Source organism: Patella vulgata, chromosome 3, assembly GCF_932274485.2.
Source record: "Patella vulgata chromosome 3, xgPatVulg1.2, whole genome shotgun sequence".
NCBI classification, from domain to species: Eukaryota; Metazoa; Mollusca; class Gastropoda; family Patellidae; genus Patella; species Patella vulgata.
In genome coordinates, this window is record NC_065881.2 from 61,365,299 (window position 1) to 61,390,068 (window position 24,770).

Sequence of the window (24,770 nt, forward strand, 5' to 3'; positions counted from 1 at the left end):
TTGGATTATAGGGTTGTTTATAGTGTCTCTGGGGTATATTTTGTCTGTTATTTCTAGCACAAGTTTCACGTAGTAAGGATTGGAACATCTCCATGTTTTGTCTTTGTGTCGATTCTAACATCTCTCCAAATGTTTCACAAAGTGTATCCATTGAATTAGAATCTGTTTTAGTTACGCTTTGTAACAGTGCATATCGAAGAAATATGCACAAATATTTTATTTTAGATATTTATATTTTATGTATTATAAAGAATTTATAGTTTATAGATTATATAGTTTATTGATAATGTATACACGTTTATTAAAGACGGCGAATGAATAATCCCCTAATAGGCATAAATCAACCTTGACGCCGATGGCTGTCGATAGCTTTTAATAAACATGTATACATTAACAATAAACTATATAATCTATAAACTATACATTCTTTAAAATACATAAAAATTAAATTAATTCTGACTAGTTTTGTGGTTTTTGTATATATATATCAACGTGTTTCTGATACTGTCCATTGACAGTCAGTTTTCTCGCCTGGTTGTTGTTTAATGTTGCCAATATCGGGATGTAATTTGGATGAAAAACGTAATTTAGATTGTTCTTGAATTAACTTGTCTGACATCATTTGGTAGATTTTCAAATCACCGTTTAGCACTTTCTTTTAGATGAAATGAAAATAGACTGATTATTTTACTTCTGTTTGTTATAACGTGCATGATATAGTATGAATTGAAGTCTTGGATCCAGGATTTCGCATTTTCACAGGAAAGTCCACTGAATGTAGATAATTGAATATTTAACGAACCAGCCATTATCACTTGAGGTGGTACGGAAGAAATCTCGATATTTGTCGACGTGTGTGACAGTGGTTTGTTTTCCCGAACAGCCTTTGCTTGTCTCTTGGGTATTTGTAGTTTTCTGGCGTTACTCCTTTAGACATACGGGGAGCTTTTTAACATCTTCTTAATTGTAAAAGCTAAAGATCTCTGGTTATAAGTCTTAAATGAAACAAACACTGTATTAGATGTATAGCAAGTTTATGAGGAGCCTACTACTATGGACAATATGGTGACGCTGGATGTAGTCATTCGCAATTCTTTGAAGAGTAATATATTTTTCTCCATTAATAGTAATGTTGTTTTAGTGTAGATGTTTTTTTAACTAACAATAACTGAAAGCTAAAATATCACAAAAGAATACATTCCAACATGAATATATGATTTTTAAACGCGGGTAATTGACGTGTCGGGTATCGCAGAAGTGGAAACAGTGTCTAGAAGAAACTGGGATTATTAGGATATATGATTTTTAAACAGTGTTTGGAGAAGAGAATTTATTGAAAAACATTAAAAAGAAGGAAATTAAATTGCGAATGTGGAGAAAAAAACAGGCAAATAAAAGTCATCTAAAACGGGAAAGTAAGAGATTTTTTGTCCTCTTACGTAAGAAGGATTTTGTAGTTTGGATAATATCTTTAGTAAACCACGCCATAGTTGAGATCAATGCCGTTTATATGTAAGTGTTTTTCTACGGTATTGTATTTTCCACAGACATTTATTCAATTCTCCTGGCATCAGGCAGAATACATTTAGGTTTAAACAAATCGAAAATAAATACTGTTAACCCGTTAATGATATATTTGTTCTGGTTGTCTCATAAAGTAAAATAAAGAAAAAATATGGACATTAAACAGTTGGTGGTGCTTTTTCGAAGCACATTTATTTTATGGTTTTAAGACTGATAAATATACCAGGAAAGCCAATTGTATTTTAGAAAGATAGAATGTCGCTTTAAATAGAAAAGTTTTATATAAGACTGTGCTAAATAGTATCAATTATTCACAATCTGAACTTATTAACATCCGTTTTACGTGTAAATTACGCTTCCACGATCTCTACATCTTTTATCTCCTCTTAATTTGTTTTGATGCCAGTCGATCCAGTGGAAAGTTGGTCCAATTGTTTCATTTGACGTCTCTATTCCTTTCTCTTTTCACTACCAGCGTTCGTATCTTTTTATCGAATTCTACTCACTGACACTAGAAAGGAATCTAAATAGGTTCATTGTGTGGAGTTAATGAGGGTGAAATACAAGCAGGATATTCTTGAATTTTAGAAAAAAAATTATCTCTAGTCGGATGATTCCAGTCTGATCAACTGTGCTTTAGAATTCAACCTAGTCTTTGTATTTAACCGCATGTCTGGGGAATTATAGTGAAATCATACGTGTTATTACAAGGAAAAATTAAACACCTCTATTAAATCTATGCATTGCCCTACCCCATATCTTGAAAACAGCGTCTCTATTTAAAAGGCAACCGGTCAACCATTAATATCATATCCAAAGGGGCACGAAGCAATAACAGGAGGTCAAATCTCGTTGGTTTATAATCGCCTGTAAGTGGGGTTTTAACGTCTTACTTTCCTACACCAAGTGGGTTAATGAAGACAGACATATGCCATACAGTGGTTTTGGACGCCTGTCCACCCTCGTGGGTTTTCTCAAGATCCCCCGGTTTCCTCCCACTGATAAAGACCCCTACGCGCAATCGAATTATTGAAATAAAATGGAACCATATGTTAGTCCCGAAATGACCTCGTTTGTGTCGAGTGGATGTTAAATGTGTAATTAATAGTTTATATAACATTTAAGGCCTAAAGGAAGACCCGCAATAGGCAGATTTAGCTAGCTCTTGCATAACGTATTTTTAAATTATCTTGAACTCTAATTTTTATTTCATCAGCGTATATTTCTTTTCTTTTTTTCCAATTGAATAAACAGTTTAGTAGATTACAATGTGTACAGCAATTCAGACAAATCTTCCATTCATTTTGAAGTTAAAGGAGTTTTAAGATAAATTTAACGAATCGTAAATGAAACGAACAATGTGTACACGGAAACTCGGTTATTCATCTCAACCGAATGACTTGACCCTGTTTCTTCCCAAGCCTTCTGTCCTGCACCACTGACAAGCCTCCTTGACGAGTGGTAGACCTACACATTTTCAAAGTGTTCAGCAAACGCCGGGATTTGCTCTTAGTAGGCCAATGGGTCTATTAGGTCTATATCTGTAACACAATATTATACAAATATAAATGGATTTATAGGCCTAAGCAGTAAAGAAAAATATACAAAAAAAATGCATTTTATAGGCCTGAACCATTACATCAGCAAAGAAAAGAACTGACAAAGTTGAAAGTTGTGCAACACGTAGTAGTATTTTAAGGAATTGGATGAATGAAGAAACATAAATACAAACTAGAGATCAATAAATACTTTATTGTAAATTATGTCTGAATTAAACAAAACAAGAGATAAAAATTAAATGACGAATATGACGATTATTTTTTTCATAAAAAAAGAAACACAGATGAGCGAATGTTTCATGAATTAAGTGAATATATAACTATGACTCCTTGTATTATCAGCACATAGTATTTCTTCGTTTCGCTGTGAATTTTCCGGTAGTTCTAATTTTTACAGCATTATCCCTAATTTTTTGGCGTTCGTCAGTTTTGGAGAATCAAAGACACCGATCCATGTTGCTTGATAAAGACGAGAGTATCATCGTCGAAACGTTGCATGTTAATAAACCAGTAATTGTTATTCCATAAAGAGTTTTAGTGTGATACTGCTCAATTACTAAATAACACTCAAATAAATTTCCATTCTTACCCTTCCGTTGACCAACTATTAAAAGATAAGCTTGCACAATTATATAATTGCCGAGATATTGCTATCTGAAAATAACGATAATGAAATGAAATGATAGTTGTACGTCTTAAAAAGCAGACGGTCATATAGATATCACAAAATTGTTTCTAACTTGTTCGGTTGCGGGGAAATAGACGGTTTTCTACAAGTCACCTTTCAAGGTTTTGGGTCCATAAAAGTGTCTATTATAGGATTTTCATAAATTTTTCAACATGTGATGCCTAATGTCATTGACGGTGTCATAAAACTAATTTAACATTTTTATTATCATCGAAAGTAATGTCATTTTGGCAAAATTTTGTTGTAATGAGTAATATTTATTATTCAGTTAAGATTATGATATTTGATTCCTATTGACAAATAGTATGAATCAATGTGATCATATTTATATCAAAAAATTGTTTCGAACATCTTCCCTTGCCGAGAAATAACCAATTTTTACGATTTTTCGCATTTTAATTTCAGTATATGGGCTCTGGGTTAATTAATTATTGCCCGATTTGTATGAAACAAACGTTCCTATCTGCAGATAAACTTTTCTGTCGGCACGGGAAGTGGCGTAATTTTGCCCAAAACTTCAATTTTGACGTTTCAAAGGAAAATATTAATTTTTACAAATCTGAAAGATCAAGATGAATGCTCCTACTAATGAGGCAAAATATGTCGGGCTTGTTTTTTTTATTTCGGTTTTGTATTTGCGCCATTTTGATTTAAGGATGATAAATTAGGTGTAAAAATAAGCTATGTACAATGCATTCAGGCTTTTCACATTTTAAAATATTTCTTGACAACATTCATAAACCTGTAGCATTAATCCATACAATTTCACATTTTCAATGTCACCAGACATGGTGCCATTTCGGAAAAAAATGTATTTTTAGCCTTCAAAACTGATATTTTATTGACATGATTCTGGTTTGTAATGTTTTTAAAATTATGATATTTGATTCCAATCAACAAACAGAATGAACCCGTACGATCATACAGATATCACCAAATGGTTTCTAACTTGTACGGTTGCAGAGAAATAGACGATTTTCTACAAGTCACTTTTTATGGTTTTTGGTTTATAAAAGTGTCAATATAGAACTAATTTAACATTTTCATTATCACCGGAAGTAATGCCATGTTGGCAAAAACTGTAGTTTAGACTTCAAATCAAATGGGTTTTTTTTTAAAGTGAGTTATATTTATTATTCTTTTAACAGTATGATATAGATTGGATCAATACAATCATATAGATGTTCAAAAATTGCTTCTAGCATCTTCCCGTGTCGAGAAATTCCCATTAGAAAGTCAGCTAACTTAGCGGTAAGTTAGTAACAAATTTTGCCAGGTTCTATTTTATAACACGTGTGCAATGCTTATGTGGAATTGTTTAACGGTTTTATTGGTACCGGATGTGACATAAGTTCAAGGTTAACGTAGCACTGGTGAAACCCGTTATTACTGCATCGCAGTTCTAGCTGTATTTCAGTTTTAGTTAAATTCTGAAATGATAAGTCTTATTATTGTGTCGTATTCTTACTTTCATATATCTGCCATCCGATGGAACAGAGAGTTGACACATAAACAAATATCTTTAAATAATTTATATACCATTCGAAGCATGTATAATTTTAGGGTTAAATAGTTTTATAGGGCCAACAATGTTGGCTGTGTATGACCTTGAACTTTGTTGGCCATTTAATCTGTCTAGAAAATTAAAAGTAACCAGCGGCTGCCAGGCAGGATACGCCCACATTTTCAAGAGATGGATAGAGAACAAGCTAAAAAGAAAGTGATTTTTCCTACAATCAAGGGCCATAATTCAGGAAATTACAATTCGATATACGCAAATATCGAAAGGAACCGAGATCTTTGGGTTATAAATTTACATTTCAAGTTTCAACAAAATCGGATAAAGGTCCACAACCTTGATAAACCATATTTTTACGCTATTTGAGAACGAGGGGCGGCCATTTTGTCTGTCAGTTCTGGGCCGATTTTCATGAAATTCGAACTCAGCCGTCCTTAGGGTGTAACGGTGATATAATAATACGTTATTTTTTAAATCGGATAAAAATTATGACCTCTATAGGGACCACAAGCTAAAATCGCGATTTTTCGTACAATCAGGGGCCATAATTCAGGAAGTTACGTTCCGAAATGCGCGAATATCGAAAGAAACCGAGATCTTTGGGTAATAAACTTACATTTCAAGTTTCATCAAAATGGGATTAAAATTGTGACCTCTATAGGGTCCACAACCTTGATATACCATATTTTTACGCTATTTGGGCCGATTTAGGGTTTAACGGTGATATAATAATACGTTTTTTTAAATCGGATAAAAATTATGACCGCTATAGGGTCCACAAGCTAATGGTTTTATTTTAAAATGGCGAATCGAGTCTAAGTCTCGAATAACAATTGCCGTTGATAGATAAGAAACAATCTATGCCACATCTTGTCAAAACTTCACACAATATTCAATATATTTATTTTGCACTATCTTTTTCTGAACTATAACAAGAACGGTCTAAATCTTACATAATGTACCTTTAAGCTGCAAAAGAATAGACATTGTTCGAAATATGTAAATGATCAGCGACTTTAAAGGAGCTGTATTTTCAATCTGATTAAAACACAGATCCTATTTCGTTTCGTTTTTTTATAGTTCAAAATTACATTTTACTTGTCTTTACTACACTAAGATCTGGAACACTACACTAGTAACGCCAACGCTGATTGATTAATCAATGTCTGACTCATAGGTCAAAAGCCCAGCGTACGACCCCTGACACGACCTTCGAGTACAACTTGTCAGATCTTCATGCAGTGTGGGCCTTTGAAAGTATAGAAAGAAACAAAACAAAACGAAATATTGATTGCTGTATTTTAACCATATTATAGAGAGAACTACATTCGTTTCTTATAGAAATAAAACACAATTATACTGTAGCCATTAAATAGCCAAATATGTTTTTACAAATGTCTCTTTAACGGTGAGAAAATAAATCAATTTGATAATAAAAAGTAAGAAAAAAATATAAATACCAATTGAACAATTTCTTTATATTCTATAAAATTTCTCTCTAGAGAAAACATTCATTATTTTAAATTGATTTTAATCAAAATGAACGGAATGAACTATTGACGAACAAATAATCAGTGTACAATTATTTTATGGTTAACAAGATGTGCGTTGATTTGTGATTGCAAGTAAACATCAAATACGTCAGTTTTCAAATTTTAATTGCATTCAATGAACGGCTTCAAAGTTACAGAGCGTCGAAAATGTAAAAAAAATCATAAATTTGGAAGGTCATACCTAACGGCAAGCACGACTTGAGAGTAGGCGTTCCTAAAAGAGTAAGCATATCCTGTCTCGTGTACGGCACCTACCACAACTTGTTCTTTTAAAGGAAAATGTCTGAAATTGCTATTATCAGCCTAGAAAAATAAATGAATTACAATTCCAATAGTTAGTGGATTTTCCAGGTTATCATTCAACCACAAATTTCTCATTTTAGCCATTAATGCGTAAACCGAAATAACTGATCAATGCCCTTACAACCACAATAACTCCTAGTCTCGGTCACCCAGAACCTCCTAGTCTTCAACGTCTGGGACACTGATCTATATATCAATCAGTGGTCTGGGACCGTTGTCAATATTTGACGAAAAGTTCCATTGTCCATGCGTAACCGGGGGTTTGGTTTTTATTTGGTTGATTATCCAGTATCTTTGGCCATGTCAAGTAAGAGTTGCGCCCCTTCCCGAAATAAATCCCACAATAATTCATTCTTGCATTAAAGGACAATATCGGTGCCAGTCATTATCACATATGTCATAGAGCTGGTTAAACACATTCCAAATATAATTTTAACATAGAGATCATTGCTACTATAGCTGAGTAATACAGGTTTCCTGAGTCGGAAGTGACGAACGCCAAAGGAAAACACGAGTCATCTCTCTATATAACTGACTGATGTGACGAGTGATAACGGATATACGGCCGAATTTCTGCTCACTAATAATTCCTTCGAAGACCAAAAGTTGATATATGGGACTGTAAGAGGATACCTGACAATTCAATAAAGTAATTGAATGTCATTAGATAAGAGAACACGAGGAAAATAGAAATAGTCCGTACATTCCCTTGTTTATATTCATTCTATATCTTATAAAAACATGGTAATGCACGGACTTTTTCTGTTTTTCTTTCGTGTTCACTTATCTAGTGGCAGTCAATTCTTTTTATGAATTGTCAGATATGTGATAATGACTGGCACCAATACTGTCCTTTAATATAAACAAACACGAATCGTGACGATGAATTATGATTAATTTTTAAAAAAAAAACAACAACATAGATATGGCCCACGAAGAAAGAAATTTTAAAATAAAAAAAATTTAAGATATTAAACTGGCAATGCAATCAAATGGATTTTCTGAAATGGCATTCTTAAATTAATTTCATGGGGCCAGCATCTTGTTCCGTAGACTTTGTTAATGATAATGTAAAAGACCGGATAATCTAGCCAATGACTTATTATTCTGAAATGTTGACAACGCATCCAAACTAATATTCGTAATATATCTTCTGGATGAAAGAGACTAAATAACTCCATGTGTTTAGAAATGCTTTCAATTTTGATAGGCTTCATGAGGACATGATTAAAAGTGCACGGCGAATCTGTATCACTTGATTTGACACGATATGATCATTCAGTGAAGTAACAAATTTTAAAGGCACAAAGATTACCTGTTTATCAACTTTTTTTTTATTAATCAATAGTTTCCTGATTATAATTTGAACACATTTCATAGTCATTGAATTTATTTCAGATTTAAAATCTGATAGAAGGGGGAATTAATTCCCCCAGAAAAATACATTGAACTTAACTAAAGTTTTGGAAAAAAACAGCCGTTATGCAAAGCTCTAAATGCCATTTAGCGATGTTTTACCAAGCGTCAAATAACAGTTTTATTAAGTGAGCACTCACACACTTCAAATCAGATCTCATTTTTTTTCTTCATCTTTGCCAATCACATTTCGATGAAAAAAATGGTGAATTTCAATTTCGTGTTTATACGATTGAATGAATATATAGCGAAAATTAAATGAGAATGTAGAAAGTGTAAAATGTCAAAAATGTATATGTTTTGCCATTCAACGCAAATATTACGCCTACTATAGTACCAGCTCTTTGATGCTTGACCAGAACCTTGCAGTACGGTCACAGTCAAATAAAGAGCAATTCCAAATACAAAATCGTGACCTGCAGCGCTTCACCACGGTTTCGTTGACGGAGACAAAGACTCTGCCTAAAATAACTGCAAAAGAAATCTAAAAAATTGAAACGTGTAAAGTGGCCAGAATGTTGACTAACATGGACAATAACGGAATTTCGAAAAACTAGGCCAATTACAATTATCCCGAAAGTAATGTACGAAACCACAGGGTATTTTTGACGTTATTATATTTAGTCAAACATGTCCACCCACCCGTCCGCCCGTCGGTCGTCAAGAAATACAACTGGTCGATCTAGAGATTAAAGTTAAATTCTCATTTAGTTTAAAAATCACTTTGAAACATCTTGTGCACGCTCCAGAGGCTAAAGTTATCATTCTATTGATTTAAAATCCACACGTGTGTTTTGCTTTTTCACGAGAAGAAAAAAAAATCCGTTTCCAATAACTCGTGGGAGGCACGGTGGCTAAGTGGGTCAGATGCTGGCTCGCTCATTGGCCAAGAAAGTTCATCGGGATTTTCCGACGTGGTTACCCCTTGTCAGTGGTGCAGGAAGGAGGGCCTGGCAGGGCAGTTGTCTAGTCGTTCGGGTGGGAAGAAAAACCGAGGTCTTGTGTATGCACGTAAAAAATCCCCTGACAGTTGGAATTCGATATAAGAGTAGGTCATAGTGCCGCTGACCGGGAAAAAATATCCCTTGGAAGTTTGAATTCGATATAAGAGTAGGCTATAGTGCCGCTGACTGGGAAAAATTCCGCCATAACACACTGCATGGTGTATGTCAGCCTTCATTATCGGAGCAGAACAGTAAGGCGTTAAACCCCATTTCATTTCCAATAACTCGAACATCTTATATTAAAGGGGCATTAGGTAAGATTAGATAAAGAACTGGCAGTTATCGCTATAATAGTTTTATAAAATAGATAATGAAAACAGGATTTGCTAAACATTTCAGTCAGATTGCTTCACTCTGAACCAAGATATGAGCGATTCAATTTAAGGCTAGCCTCGATCGTCATTACTGCCTCTGGTACGATAATAAAGTCTCGATTATCCATTTTTACGTTAAATCACCCATCATAAAACGTGATCAAATCTACTAAATATCACAGGTTAACGATCGCATCGAGAGTTGATTATGGTATAGATAAGTTAGACAGATTTAGCTCTTGCATAATGTATGTTTAACAACTGATTATCGGCACATTTTTAATTTAGGATAGCTTTAATCAAATTTTAATTATTTCTCGTTTATTACTTCATCGGCTGTTGCTCTTGGTCAGTTTTTAGTGCCTTGTAAATGGTACTACAACATACAACTTACGAACAGCTCGAGTGACTTAGCTGCTGTGGGAATACCTTTTGAATAAACCAATAACTCAGCGATACACATAGACTATTGGCAAACGTTATGTATGGGCCGTGTGGCGGCACTGTATTCCATATTACTCTAAAATTAGATTTGAAACGTTTTAGAGGAACTGTTAGAATATTGTCTTTAAGTCGCTATTTGAAAGGCAACGCAAATTAATAATAAAAAAGAATCATGATTAAATATCGTTATCTCAAACATGAAGAATTATAAAAATGGCCTACGTGACGACTCCCGAAATATGATGGAATATTTAAATAGAGAATGGAAACCTTAGAATCTCTTAGGTATTATAGAATCATCATGATAAGACAGGGATGTAACTGATCAATGCCTCTTACTTTCTTATTATCTTTCTCCTATTCGTGCATAGATTCACGTATTTCAACTCAGGAAGTACGTGGCTTATAGAAACTGAGAAACCAGATACTTTTATGTTGACTCTACTCGTGTTAATGATGTATCAGAACCTTTCACGTCACTTTATGTTTTTAATATGAGAAATATTAATAGAACAAACTTGAACTCATCATTGCTATAGCACACTGAACCATAGGCGTAGTGAAGAAGTGACGAAAGCAAAAGGAAAACACGAGTTATCCTTCTATATCCTATAAATCTATCGTCTATACAAACAATATACCATGGTAACTAACACGTTATAGCCCGTGGACGTTAATTGCAACTTATAAGATGAATTTAAAGTGTAAAACAAAGAATACTCGAAACAGGTGATTAAGGAAATTCATTAGACAATATGAAATAGTTTAACCTCACTATCCCCACATCTGATTGTTTTGATAGGGGATTAGACTGTGGGTGTAGGACTATAGTCTCTTCTAATTAATTAGTGTCACTTTTGTAAAATTCTCACTCTAATTAGTGTCACTGGTGAACACTTCCCACTGGTTTAACCTCACTTTCCCCACATTTGATTGTTTTGATAAAGGATTAGGAGGTTAGCAGACCATGGGTGTAGGACTATGGTCTGTTTTAATTAATTAGTATCACTGATGTAAACTTCTCACTCTAATTAATGTTACTGGTAAACACTTCCCACTATCAGTAAACTAAAGAAGCTTGGTCCGGGCCATCCAAATATATACAAGTTCCTAGACTTGATTAAGACTGAACAGGAAGATGTTGAACTAACCATCAGACAAATAGAATCTGGGGGCAGACTTGCTCCCAAAAGAAGAAGTACCGTCGCCTTGATGAGAGAATCGTAGAAGAGAAGAATTTATTAATAACTGGCGCCAAGACGCCCATTGATACCTCAACACTGTTATGAATTTTGTTGGACAGTGAATTGTCATGTTTATCAAACTGTTTATAAATATTTATACTATAAAAATGTATTTATTTATTTACTATGTTGAAGTGTTACAAACTTTTTACAGACTATACTTTAAATCCCCTTAAACCCTCTTTGTTGGTTAATTAGTCATGGCTGGGTGGACCTAGACTCTAAACAATAGATGTAGGGAAAGTGAGGTGTCCCCTTCCCACTATCAGTAGAAGGGCAAATTGGTGAAATCAGATTTCAACTGTGAGTCGTTTTTATGTAATAATTAATTTGAAATATAAACAAATAAACTACTGACATTTCATCACAGTTTATCAGTTGACATATATAGCTCCTCTGAATCGAAAATGGTGACAGAAATCTGGAACCATTTCGCCACTGTGGGGTCAAGAACAGCTTATCATTTGGAAGGTTGGCACTGCAAAACTGAAGAAGCTTCGCCCGGGTCATCCAAATATATACAATTTCCTAGACTTGATTAAGACCGAACAAGAAGGTATTGAACTAACTATCAGACAACTGGAATCTGGGGACAGACTTTCTCCCAAAAGAAGAAAGTACTGCCGCCTTGATCAGAGAATCGTAGAAGAGAAGACCTGGGCCTGTTTCACGAAATATTAACTAAGATAAAATCCAAATTGATTTTATTGCTTAGCCAATCAAAATTGAAATATCTACTAAAATTTGAATTTTATCTTTAGTTAAGATTCAAGAAACAGGGCCCTGGTGCCAAGACGCGCATTGAATACCTCAACACTGTTATGAATTTTGTTGGAATGTAAACTGTCATGTTTATACTATAAATTTACTTATTATATATTTATTATATTAAATATGTATTAATTTAGTTATTATTAAAATTCTGGAAATGGTTTAATATAAGAAATCATGTTATATGTATTCTTTACATGTAATCTTTTTCACTAAATATTGTTTAAATCATTTTGTTGAAGTGTCACACATTTTTTACAGACTATACTTTAAACCCCCTTTTTTAATTAATTAGTCGTGGCCTGGTGGACCCAGATTCTAAACAATAGATGTGGGGATAAAAAAAAACTTTTTTAATTAATTAGTCGTGGCCTGGTGGACCCAGAATTAAGATCCACTGAAATATAGTTTACGGAATTAAGTAATACTGTGCGGATTAGCACGACGTATTACATTTACTACTGGGTCGAAATTCACCCTACTACAGTACACGGGACCTCAGTTTTCATCCAATTCGAACCACTGGACACTGTTATTTCCAGGCCCTCCGTCCTGCACCACTAACAAGGGCGAGAGGACACTGTCATATCCAGGCCCTCTGCCCAGCACAGCACCACTGGCAAGAGAAAATCATGCCGTAAATCCAGATAAACTTTCTCGGCCAACACGGGAGTGAACCCCTGTAGTCCAACCGTTGCTCATAGTGGAAATATTAAATGAAAACGAAGCTATCATAAACATAATATCCCTGAATAAAAAGGGTGAAGTGTTACAGCTGAGAATGCAATTAAACTCAATCATTTAAGAACGATAGTAATCATTTATTTTTAAATTTACCAGACGCAGAGGTTAGATGTCATCTTGAGCTCCATGTTCATGGAGTAAAATGACATTTCATTGCATTGGTTAACGATCTTAGAAGAAAGACTGCGACATGAAGCCAACATAATCTTTAGTCTGGAATATTGAATCTTTAAAGTTGCAATTGCAAATTTTCAAGTTATATTTTTAAAATGTATTAAAATAAAGCCTTAAAATAGATGGTATCCATAAACAGTCCTTCCTTGTTAAAGAATAATCCTATTAATCCTATAATTCGCTATTGCCAGCTGAGAAATTGGCAAAAATATCATTTTTAACTTCAAATTCCAACGTTGGAAAATGGCTGCCCCATGTTGTCAATAGCAAAACAGGGGAGGTAATTGTGTTGTTATTTCCTGTGTCATAGATTTTTAAGGTAGGGAAATAATGCCCATGATCGTATAATAGTGATTTGATAACCTATTGAGCAAAAGACATAGAAATAATTATGTTTTGACTTTCTTAGAAAATTTGAAATTCTCGCTTTAAAGCGTGGATGGGTTACTATTCACCAGGTTAGAAATTAACATGTACAAATTATCGATGATTAAAACATATATAAAAAAACACGCTGTTACCATATAATGAGAATTTTGTTAGTATCGGTGGTTATCAACGCCTTATTTCTGATAATTATACACAAGATGTGAAAAGTCAGTCATAAAGAAGACAAATGAATAATGGCCTAATATCAAATTACGCGACTTAATAAACATCCTATAAAATATGGGTAGCTCCATGACCTTATCACAGACTAGCCAGTAATGATATTTTCGTCATTATTCATCGGTATCCCTGTCGTGGCACATTGAAGAAAGAGGTTTTAATGCTATATAGTTCATGGATTACTACATAATTTTCCAGCATTCCTGCCAAATCGGCTCATATGGTATTAAGACGATCATATGGGGAGACCACACGAGGCTTTAATAATGTCTCTTGGTTAACTTTAGAACATGATATATTCTATTGGGTCTGTAAGGGGCGGGGCTATCCAAGATTTTCAAATTTCCGTTCAATTATTTAAAGTATTTTTCTCTATTTCCGGAATGTTTTCCATCTATGAATATCTGTAGATTTCAATATCCTTTCCTTTAAATACTCATAACGTGTTGGTAATAATTTAACATTTACTATTAAATTCAGTTCTTTATGTTTATTTGGTTGTTTTCTTCACAGAGATCTTAATAGTCATCTCGTGTTGGTAATACTTTATCTTCTTGTTAACATATCACATTAAATTCTGCAAAATTATTATTTTTTTTTTCATGTGGGAATATACATCGTAATAGTCGTAGTCTTGCCCGACAACAACACAGATCAGATTCTGCTACATTAAAGCCGACTAGACGAGGTTCCTAAGCTTGACGTTCTTGTTGTCGATGTTTAGGGTGGGTTTCGGAGGACAAATGAAGCCTGTTATCTGTACATATCATGGGATCGCGAATTTATATATGACACGGAAAAATGAGTCCTTGATTAAACCCGCCTTCTTCACATTTTTCACTGAGGTGTTCTCTGAATGAAGTTTTTGACAAGGACAAGGATATCTCTAAAGATGGGTTAACTAGTCAAACTAATAAACCTTTACAATACTATTTGAGCGCAACATTTATATTCCGGTAAAATATACGTCAAAATCAATAAGAGTGGCGAAATGTTTTCCGCACCCGATCTCCAAAAGAACTCAGCTACCCTTCTGGGGTGCTGTAAGGAAAGATGCTGTAAGATAATCTTAAAAGAAGTCACACGAATGGGGTAAGCATTATTACAAGCATTACCAAGTTAAGAGTTAGAATGTCGTGAATTCCGCTGCATCGACCGATGCATCGATGCATTGAAATGCTGAACATGTATCGAAGATTACCAAAACAAAGAAAAATAACTAAATACAACTATTTGACATTTATAAACCCCCTCCGCGAATTTCTACCACATCTTTGCAGTTAGAATGACAATGTAATAATAATTCTATCGAGCTGGTTCTCTTTTTTATTCAGTTAACTACACTTTACGTTAATGACTGTTGAATTTCTTATCGAGTATTAGCTCACACCGGACATTACGGTCGGCGTCATGTTACGTTCATTATATAAAGATCGCACTGTAATCACTTTGATTCCATGTGTTCTAGAACAAAAACAAGTTAAGCCTGAACCGGCTTCTATAATGCCAGAAAAACAGATACGCTACTACCAGCTGAGTTGACTAAACTATAATATTCTATTGAGTGACAGTCTTCTAAAAGTGTGAAAGATCGGGAAAAAATTAAAATACGTTTGAAAATTCATGATTATTTTCTTTGTTTTTGTATTCAATATTTTATTCCAATTAAAATATGCAGAGTGGTTATAAGAGTATAAGCTATAATCAAAATACTTTAAAGCTCGGGAACATCGATCACATACAGAAATATGCCTGAAAATTTATGGAGGTTTTTTTTTGTAATCAATAATTTAATTCAATTTAAACTGGATTGTTGGGCGTGTCAATATCAGTGTGCCAACATAAATAATTGACTTACAAGTTTTAATGATCAATTATTATTTGGTTCACAGAACGTACAGAAATAGCACATTTACCGGTCTGGAAGTTTTAGTTTAAAATAATCAGTAGTTGGGAAATGATAGTTTATAAAATATGATTTTCGAAACACTTTTCTTCATTGAGTAGCCTGATAAACGCGACCAGCATGATTGTTGGACAAGACGTCCATCCACAACTCCACCTATGAAATTGTACATTGGTATCTTTGAAAACGTATTGCTGAGCTTCAGATAGTTGCTTAGGATACTTATATTACTGACCTCACTTTACTGCTACCAAATTTTTGTGGAGGAAGTAGAGAAGTTGTTCTCACTGGTGACTTTAATCTTGGCAAAAGTAGTTCTATTAATAATTTGTATGCTGCTGTTACTTCTTCTAAACTCTGTTTTGTAAAATGTCCCATTCATGTACAAATTCGTCATCTGCTTTACCTCTTAAGCGTTTCTCTGACCATCAACCTTATTTTACCTGTTTTCTATTTATTCAAAAATGTATTCGTAACGCTCAAATATCCTATTTTCATAAGTTATTTGATTTGCATGAGTTTGACATGAAAAAAGCTTGGTCAGCAATTAATGAGGCTCATCCCTCCTGTTAGACCTATATGAGTTTGGGAAGATCTAAAGCAGACTTGGTATTCCCCGCTAGCAAAGGACAGTGTCTTTGCTGATAAACTAGTAAGAAAATAGCAGACGATTGGGTATTCAAACTGTTTATTGCTTGAAGCGCGGACAGAGAATCGGTAAAGATGACGCGCTGTAGTGTATTTGATGATTGAATGAACTCAAAGGCCTGAAGAAAAGCTACCCGATCACCATCTTTAGAACCATCTGTGTAAATAGGAGTATAATCACCATACTTAGACCTTAGCTCTCTTAAGAAAGATTGGAACGCCGTCGAACTAGAATCTCTCTTTTTTATGTTGAGTAAGATCGAAAGTTCGGAATATCATTAGGGTCAATCAAATGATATAATTATAAGATAGCTATCTTGTAAATTACAAGATAACCATTTTATATAACTATCTTGTAATTACAAGATAGCCTAATATAGCCTATCTTGTAATTACTAGACATGGATTGGCCCATTAGAGTCAATCACGTGAAAAGGGTGTTCTATCTAGTTTATTTCAAGGTCGTCTTGCACTGATTTATCGGATTTCTAGGCCAACGTAGTACTTTTTTATGTTACGGGATCGGCACATTCAGGTCATGCTCCCATTAATATCATTCGTTATTTCATGCCCCCATTAAAATCCATCCATCCATTAAGTTCATACTTTCATTAACTTCATAGTCCTATCAACTTCATACTCTCACTGATATCATTTATTAATGATTCATTGATTTCATGCCCTCCGTAAAGCCACGGAATGTCATTTACATTTTTCAGAAAATTTTGCTAACCCAAGCCTGAATGTACACCAATTGATTATTAAATAAATCAAAATCAAGATCGCAGCAATAGATAATTTGCAGGCCTGGATTCAATCGGATTAAATATAGGCGCATGAAAGAGGTTCAGCGAAACGTAAAGATGACAACGGCTTGTTTAAACGGGATATAGATGAAACGATACTAATCCAAAACGGCCGAAAATGTGATAAAACTTTACCTTAATATAAACATCAGTGGGTTCTTATTAAAGGGCGTATGGCTCTATATTTTTGGAACCTTGAAATATACAAAGATGGTCCTAACAGCACATATTAATGTAATATGAATGTATGTAAATTTATTATTCAAATTTTGAAAAAAAATATTGTAATTTCCAATCAATTATGTTTACGCCTGCTTAGTGCATTCTACACGTTTTTTAAATTACTATTTTTTCCTTTTCCTTATTATCAATAATTGATTTCCTGTTTGAATCTTCTATGTTAAAATTGTAATTAGAACACCTGCTTAACCATTTCTATTACAAAATTGACGGACGTCAACATTGTCCACTTTCGGGCCACCGACACCACGGACGATCGCCCTCGAACTGGTAGACCAAGGGTGACCGCAAGGTGACAAGATCGCCATGTTGTGCGACAGCACATGCAGAATCCCTTCACACAGGCATCTGAGACAGCACGTCAGACAGTGGGAACACACGGAAGACCCATTAGTACCGATACAGTGCGCCGACGTCTCACCAGAGAGAACACCCATTGCCGTAGACCTTACCGTGGATCGATCCTCACCCCTCGCCATCGACATGAACGTCTACAGTTTGCCTAACAACAGCAGAACTGGTAACACAGGCAATCGAGAACTGTTCTGTTCACAGACGAGAGTCGGTATTGCGTATCAACTGCAGATGACGACCAGAATATGGCGTCGATGTGGCCAGCGTTATTCTGACCAATGTGTCTTGGAACGAGACTCATTGGGAGGTACAAGCATATTGATTTAGGTTGAATCAGCCTGAACCAGAGAGTGGGTCCTGTGGTGTTTCAAAATCTTGGTCCAGGGAAAGGAGGCGGCATCACAGCAGTGCGCTACATTGATCAAGCTCTCATACCCCACGTCATACCACATTTCGCACGTCATCGAAACAACGTTTTCCAGCATGACAACGCCTGTGCCCACATCGCCAGAGTTACTCGGGACTTTCTACAGCAGACCAGTGTCAACGTTATGCACTGGCCAGCCCTTCGTCCGGACTTAAACCCGATTGAACATTTTTGGGATGAAACTCAGAGGAGACTGAATAACGACGCACCAAGACCAAACACATCCGATGGATTGCGCTAGGCTTTTCTGAAAGTGTGGTTCCAGGTGCCAATGGCGTCACCAATCGCCTGGTCCACTCCATGTACAGACGCTGCGCTGCTGTTATTGACACTCGCGGTGGACACACCAAATATTGATGTATAGACTGTAAACCTTGGAATTGTGATCCATTTAGTATGTCCCTCTCTAGAATGATTTCATTAAAGTGCCTCTCTGATTTTGAAATCGTACTGACTTTTTTTTTATGTTTTTTTTTGGGGGGGGGGGGGCTGTTAATTTTTTTTTTTTGCTGTATATATATATGGACCAATGAAAACATTAATATACAATGAGAGTGATAATCATTTAGAAACCATCAAAGGGAGTGAGAAGCCATAGGGGTTTGGGTAGTGATGAACAATATACAACGAAACCATGAAAATAAGGACAGTTAATTAGGTAAATTGGTGATATAGTGTCAAGTATGCGTACACAGGGGGTTGGGGGGGGGGGGGGACTTAAGAGACCATTAACAATGTGGAGAAGCTATACTGTCAACGGATAGATATTGAATTCAGTGAAGCATTTCAATAAATATTTATATAAAAAAAAGATGTTCATAAACATAATATAAAAAATACAAAAAATCAATAAACAAATAAATAAATGAAAAATATGATGAAATATAAAGAAAATGTTCAATGTCTATGTATTCTGTCGTGTCCGTAGGTTTATCTTGCAGATTTTGTTTTGCGTGTAGTGCTATCCTCCTGCGCTTACTTTTAAGAAATATAAAACATATTTAAGAAAATATAAAAATATTCAAGTATTTAAGAAAATAATTTAAAATTAAATGCAAAAAAAATAAAATAAAATCATTTATGAAATATAAAATACTTGTGAAATACAAAAAACATTATAAAATATAGAAATATTTATAAACCATTTATAAAATATTTATAAAACATTTATAAAATATTGAAAAACATTTATAAAATATTGAAAAACTTTTATAAAATATTGAAAAGCATTATAAAATATATCCATAAAATGTAAAGATATAATAATACATACAGTGGGAGAATATACTGAATGTTATGTCACTGGATGAGGCTGTCGTATGCTCTTGGGATGAATAGATTAAGGTGATGATTAAGTGCCGGATAGTGCCTTTTGATGTTGATGGCTTCTACGAGTTTTCTTGTCTTTGTATTCTGTCGGTTGACTGTCAGTGTCGTGTAACTTCCCAATTGCTTTTATGACGACCATTGTTGTTCAGGTGTTGGGCTATGGCAGAGGTGTTGTTGCCTGTTACGTATTGGTGCTCTTTAATACAGGCATAAACGGGCGTTTTGTTTCACCTATACATGACTGGTCACACGAACACGAAATTTGGTAGACACATACCATTGGTTGTTGTTGTATGGTTGGATTAATTTTCGCGGTAGCCCGTGATAATTATTTGGATAGGCGCCGAGTAGACCGAAATGAAATGAAATGAAATGGAGTTTAACGTCCTACTGTTTTGCTCCGAACTGGGCTAATGAAGACGGGCCGAGTAGACCGGGTCTCTGGAGAAAAACAAGTACCCTGGCATTGAGTTGGTATTTGTGGATTTTGATGATAGCTCTGGTATAAGGCGGATGGGGATGAGTCGGGTTTAGTTGGTGGAATAGCTGGTTTGAAATCTGATTCTGATCTTTAAGCGATTTGCGGTTTTTCAGGTGCTTCGTTTGGTAGGTAGAAATGGGAGTCTTTCCTTAAAGATACATTATGGGAGATTAGATAACGAGTTGGCAGTTCTCACTATAATAGTTCAAAGCTAGATAAACGTAATGGCAATTTGCTGAAAATTTCATTCAAATTGATCCACTATGACCAGAGAATTAAGTGATTGAAATTTCCGCCTAGCCTCGATCATCATTACTAAAGTCCGTATGATAAACAACATAGTCTCGATTATCCATTTAATCATTAAATCGTGAAGGAAAATTATGCAGTAAATCGGCTCATAAACCACTAAAGATCGCAGGCTAGCGATGCCATCGAGGGTTGATTATGGCCTGGATAGGTTAATTAATGTCTAATTAATAATTTAGATAACATTTCAGGACTAAAGAAAGACCTGCAATAGACAGATTTAGCTCTTGCATAATGTATGTTTAATCTTTTGTAGGTGGATTGGTCTTGAAGCAATGTATTGGGTACCCATTATGACCGTTTCCCCCCTTTGTCCGCAAGTACTATGGTGATGTCTTCGTCTTCTTTAAGTTCTTTGAGGGTTTCACATTCGGTTTAATGAGGATGTTGGGTTGTTCTGGGGACTTGGAGAGGATGTTGGCGATCTAGTGCCGTAGATAGTCGGCGCTACCCCCTGGTGCTAATTGGCGTAGTCTCTTCTCAATGCTAGCGATGTAATCAGTATAATTCTTGGACTTGGCGGTGAGAGTAAGTAGGAGTTCACGTAACAGTAGGGAAATTCGGACATCTGTGAGGAGCCATTGGCTAAGATTAATGAGAGTTTTGTTAATGCATTATCCTTTGCTGTTTTGGAAGTAAGCAGGATTGGTTGGATGTTGGTTGCTGCTTTTCAATTGGTTGAGCTGGTGACGCTTATATATTAGACACTGACTGGCTTTGTAGAGAATTTTCAGCGCGGCTGATAACACAACTAGTGACTTGAGGGCGAATCCTTTCGACACTAAACAACTGTCTCTTCATGGCATAAAAAATGTTAAACTGTTACACACATTGACAGATTTACCTTCAGACTTACTAATCTGGTTGATGAGATTGACTGCCACATCTCCTTGGTCATGACGAATAAATTGTTTAAGCGGCATTTAGTAACTGAATGAAAATATCACATGACCCTATTATATGGAATAGAAGTTACTTAAAAGGTTTATTTCTTTCTGGCGACTTTTAAGCAGCATTTAGTAACTGAATGAAAATATCACATGACCCTATTAAATGGAATAGAAGTTACTTAAAAGGTTTATTTCTTTCTGGCGACTTTTCCACGTGAACCTCTCGTCTTTATCAAGCAAATAATGATAACCATAATACAATATGGAACAATGAAAACATTAATATACAACGATAAATAGTCATTTAGAAACCATCAAAGGGGGCGAGAAGATATATGTACACCTGTATTCCATGTAATTGTGACATGTGTTAGACCCGATTTACTTACAAGTTTTAATTATTAATTTGCTCACACTTTGATGTGTTACTTAGTTTAATCAAGGCATACATAACATGAAAACTCGTATTAAATATAAATAATCATCAGTGCCGGATGTACCTGCCTTATCAAACTGAAGTTACAATGAACCTTTCTTACGCGCAATGTAATTAATTAAATTTTAAACACTCTTACATTTACCCGATAATAATTATTTACAAAATTGCTAAAAAGTAGTTGAACCCAGTCCTGTACTTCATTCTCAATTTGTAAAAGTGAAAGCCTTAGCGGGGAGATAACTCTATAATATATGCGCCGATTAAGAAACAGAATAGCTATAGAAAAAAAATACTTATAGACCATAAGCTAAAGATAGATAACTTTAAAGCGTACTTTAATTACTTGAACCCATTTATAAAGTATACATAAAGAATAGGTTTGATGGGATGGGAAAAGTGCAGTGAAAACATTCCAGAATCTCAACACAATTCTTAACAGAACTATAAGAGAGAGAGAGAGAGAGAGAGAGAGAGAGAGAGAGATAAATGGGGTTTAACGTCCACTCGACACAAACTAGGTCATTTCGGGACTAACATGGTTTAATTTTATTTCAATAATTCGCTTGCCCGTAGGGGTCTTTAGCAGTGGGAGGACCGGAGGAACCGGAGAAAAAACATGAGGTTGGACAGGCGACGCCAGTTAACTCAATGACAGGCCTTATGATACAGCGCGCACGTGCTAACCATTCGGCCATCCAACGTTCCTCAGAAATCGTCTGCCGATCAGAGCAAGTAACAACAAAGATACAAAAAGTGAGAATCACTAAGTTATCAGATTTTTAAAATGAATTTTAGACAATTTGTTTCATTAAGAATTTTGGACTAAAGAATTTTCCACAAAAGTATTTAAAACCGGAAAACAGCAAACTGCTTAAATGAGGAGTCCCAACTGTTGTAAAAATGGTACCACCACTCCATCCTAAATTGTCTCGTTATCGACAAAACAGGGACTATTAGTCTGGACACAATGATATCCATTACGTACATGGTAAAGGTCCCGTCACACTTATTCGCAATCAGCAGGACCCAAGCATTTATCGTAGCAATGATCTCTGTGTTGAAATTATATTTGGAACGTGTTTCACCAGTTCTATCACATATGTGATAATGACTGACACCAGTATTGTCCTTTACGTACAGAATGAATAAAAACAAGGCAATGCACGAGCGATTTATATTTTTCTCGTGACAGCCAATTCTTTTTTTTTTAATTGTCAGATATCCTCTGACAGTCTCATTAACACCTTTTCATCTTCAACGAAATTATCAGTTAAATTAAATTCGACCATGTGTCTGTTATCGCTCGTTACTTCAGTCAGTTATATAAAAGGATAACTCATGTTTGTCATTTATGGCGGTCTTTTTTAAATGTTCGTTACACAACTACCGTAGCAATGATCTCTATGTTAAAATTATATTTGGAATGTGTTTAACTAGTTCTGTCACATATGTAATAATGGCTGACACCAATGCTGTCCTTTAACTCTCAGCCAATCGTATATTCATGACCTATGACACCGTATGCCAATTTAGTGCTATTTTGTCCAGACTAATATTCACCGCAGTCGGGGACAATTGGGGATCTTGTGGTCGAGACTACAATGGACACGGTCCATCATTACAACCACCAAGAGAATTCGTACGATTAGCGTCTTATTAAAATAAGACGAAAACAATTTCAGGAAATCTAATTTACATCCTCATGCAAGTACACGAATATCGAGGAATATCACTTCGGGACATATATCACCGTCGTAATTCGCAAATATAAATCAATATCATTATTCTACAACTATATATATTTTTATTTTATGAATTCAAATTTAGAAATCTAAACTTAAATTGCAAACCTATTTTTCTGTAAGTTAAAAATCCGAGATTCTCCGGTTCCCTCCAACATTAAAGATACATTATGGGAGATAAGATAAAGAGATGGTAGTTCTCGCTATAACAGTTAAAAACTAGATAGTGTAAAGGTAATTTGCTGAAAATTTCAGTCAAATTGATCCACTTTGAGCCGAGAAAGAAGCGGGTTAAATTTTTGCATAGTCTCGGTCATCATTACTAAAATCATTAATATAAACAGCATAGTCTCGATTATCCACTTTTATTGATTTAATTATCAATAGCCGTTAGCGGCATATATGAATCTAATCCAGCCAACATCGAAGGCTAGCCTTGACATCGAGAGTTTATTATGGTCTGGATAAGTTAATTAATGTCTAATTGATAATTTAGATAACATTTCAGGCCTAAAGAAAGACTTGTAATAAGCAGATTTTGCTCTTGCATAATGCATGTTTAAAGGAGCTAAATGGCTAATAAATGGGTCGCAAAATGAATGTATATAAATCGATTTACATTCAATCGTTTCCGTTTTACTTTAATTTCAAGTCAGTTATGTTCGGCGAAATACGCCAGAACTCCCAATCGAATGTCAATCTCTAGCATCTGGTTATTCCAGTCTACATCGATAGTTTTATTGCGCATGCTCTCCAGATAAGAATATGGCGCCACCGCTTGACGTGACTTGTGGAATATCTCTAGCCTGGTTCTTCGAGACCCTTGTTACAAATAGCACTGAAACGCATTATGGTGCACGATTCGTGTACCAATGGTAAAATGTTTATATCGTCTTAAATATTGGATATCAGAAGCTCATCTTTACTCGGAAAGATCACAACATCAATGTTGATTTAAACTGACAAAAAATTTGTGTTTTCAATGTAGAAGACTTTGGATGATATTGGGTTAGTGACTTAGCTACTTCAACATTCATTATGACTTATGGAAAACTAAACCGTGCCAATTGATTCAATGAAACTGAGAGTTTTTTTCTTGACGCTATACAAGCACCTAGTACAATAATCGATTATTGGAAACCAATATCACCATAGTACATTACAAGGCGGGATAATGTTTATTTTATTATTACACGATGTGTCAAACCGATAAAACACTTAGCTGGAGTTTTTGAATAAATATACCAAGTTTCTAAATCAAGATATCAAAAAATACTGATATACCACACATATTATTCAACCTATAATTACATCTTTGATCTTTGCGTAATGT

At 34.9% G+C, this 24,770-nt stretch overlaps 1 protein-coding gene across 2 annotated transcripts in view; it reads left to right on the top strand.

Moving 5' to 3' along the window:
- LOC126814213 (protein unc-93 homolog A) overlaps positions 1 to 24,770 on the top strand; it is a 133,523-nt gene that overhangs the window by 31,794 nt on the left and 76,959 nt on the right. The window lies entirely within an intron of this gene.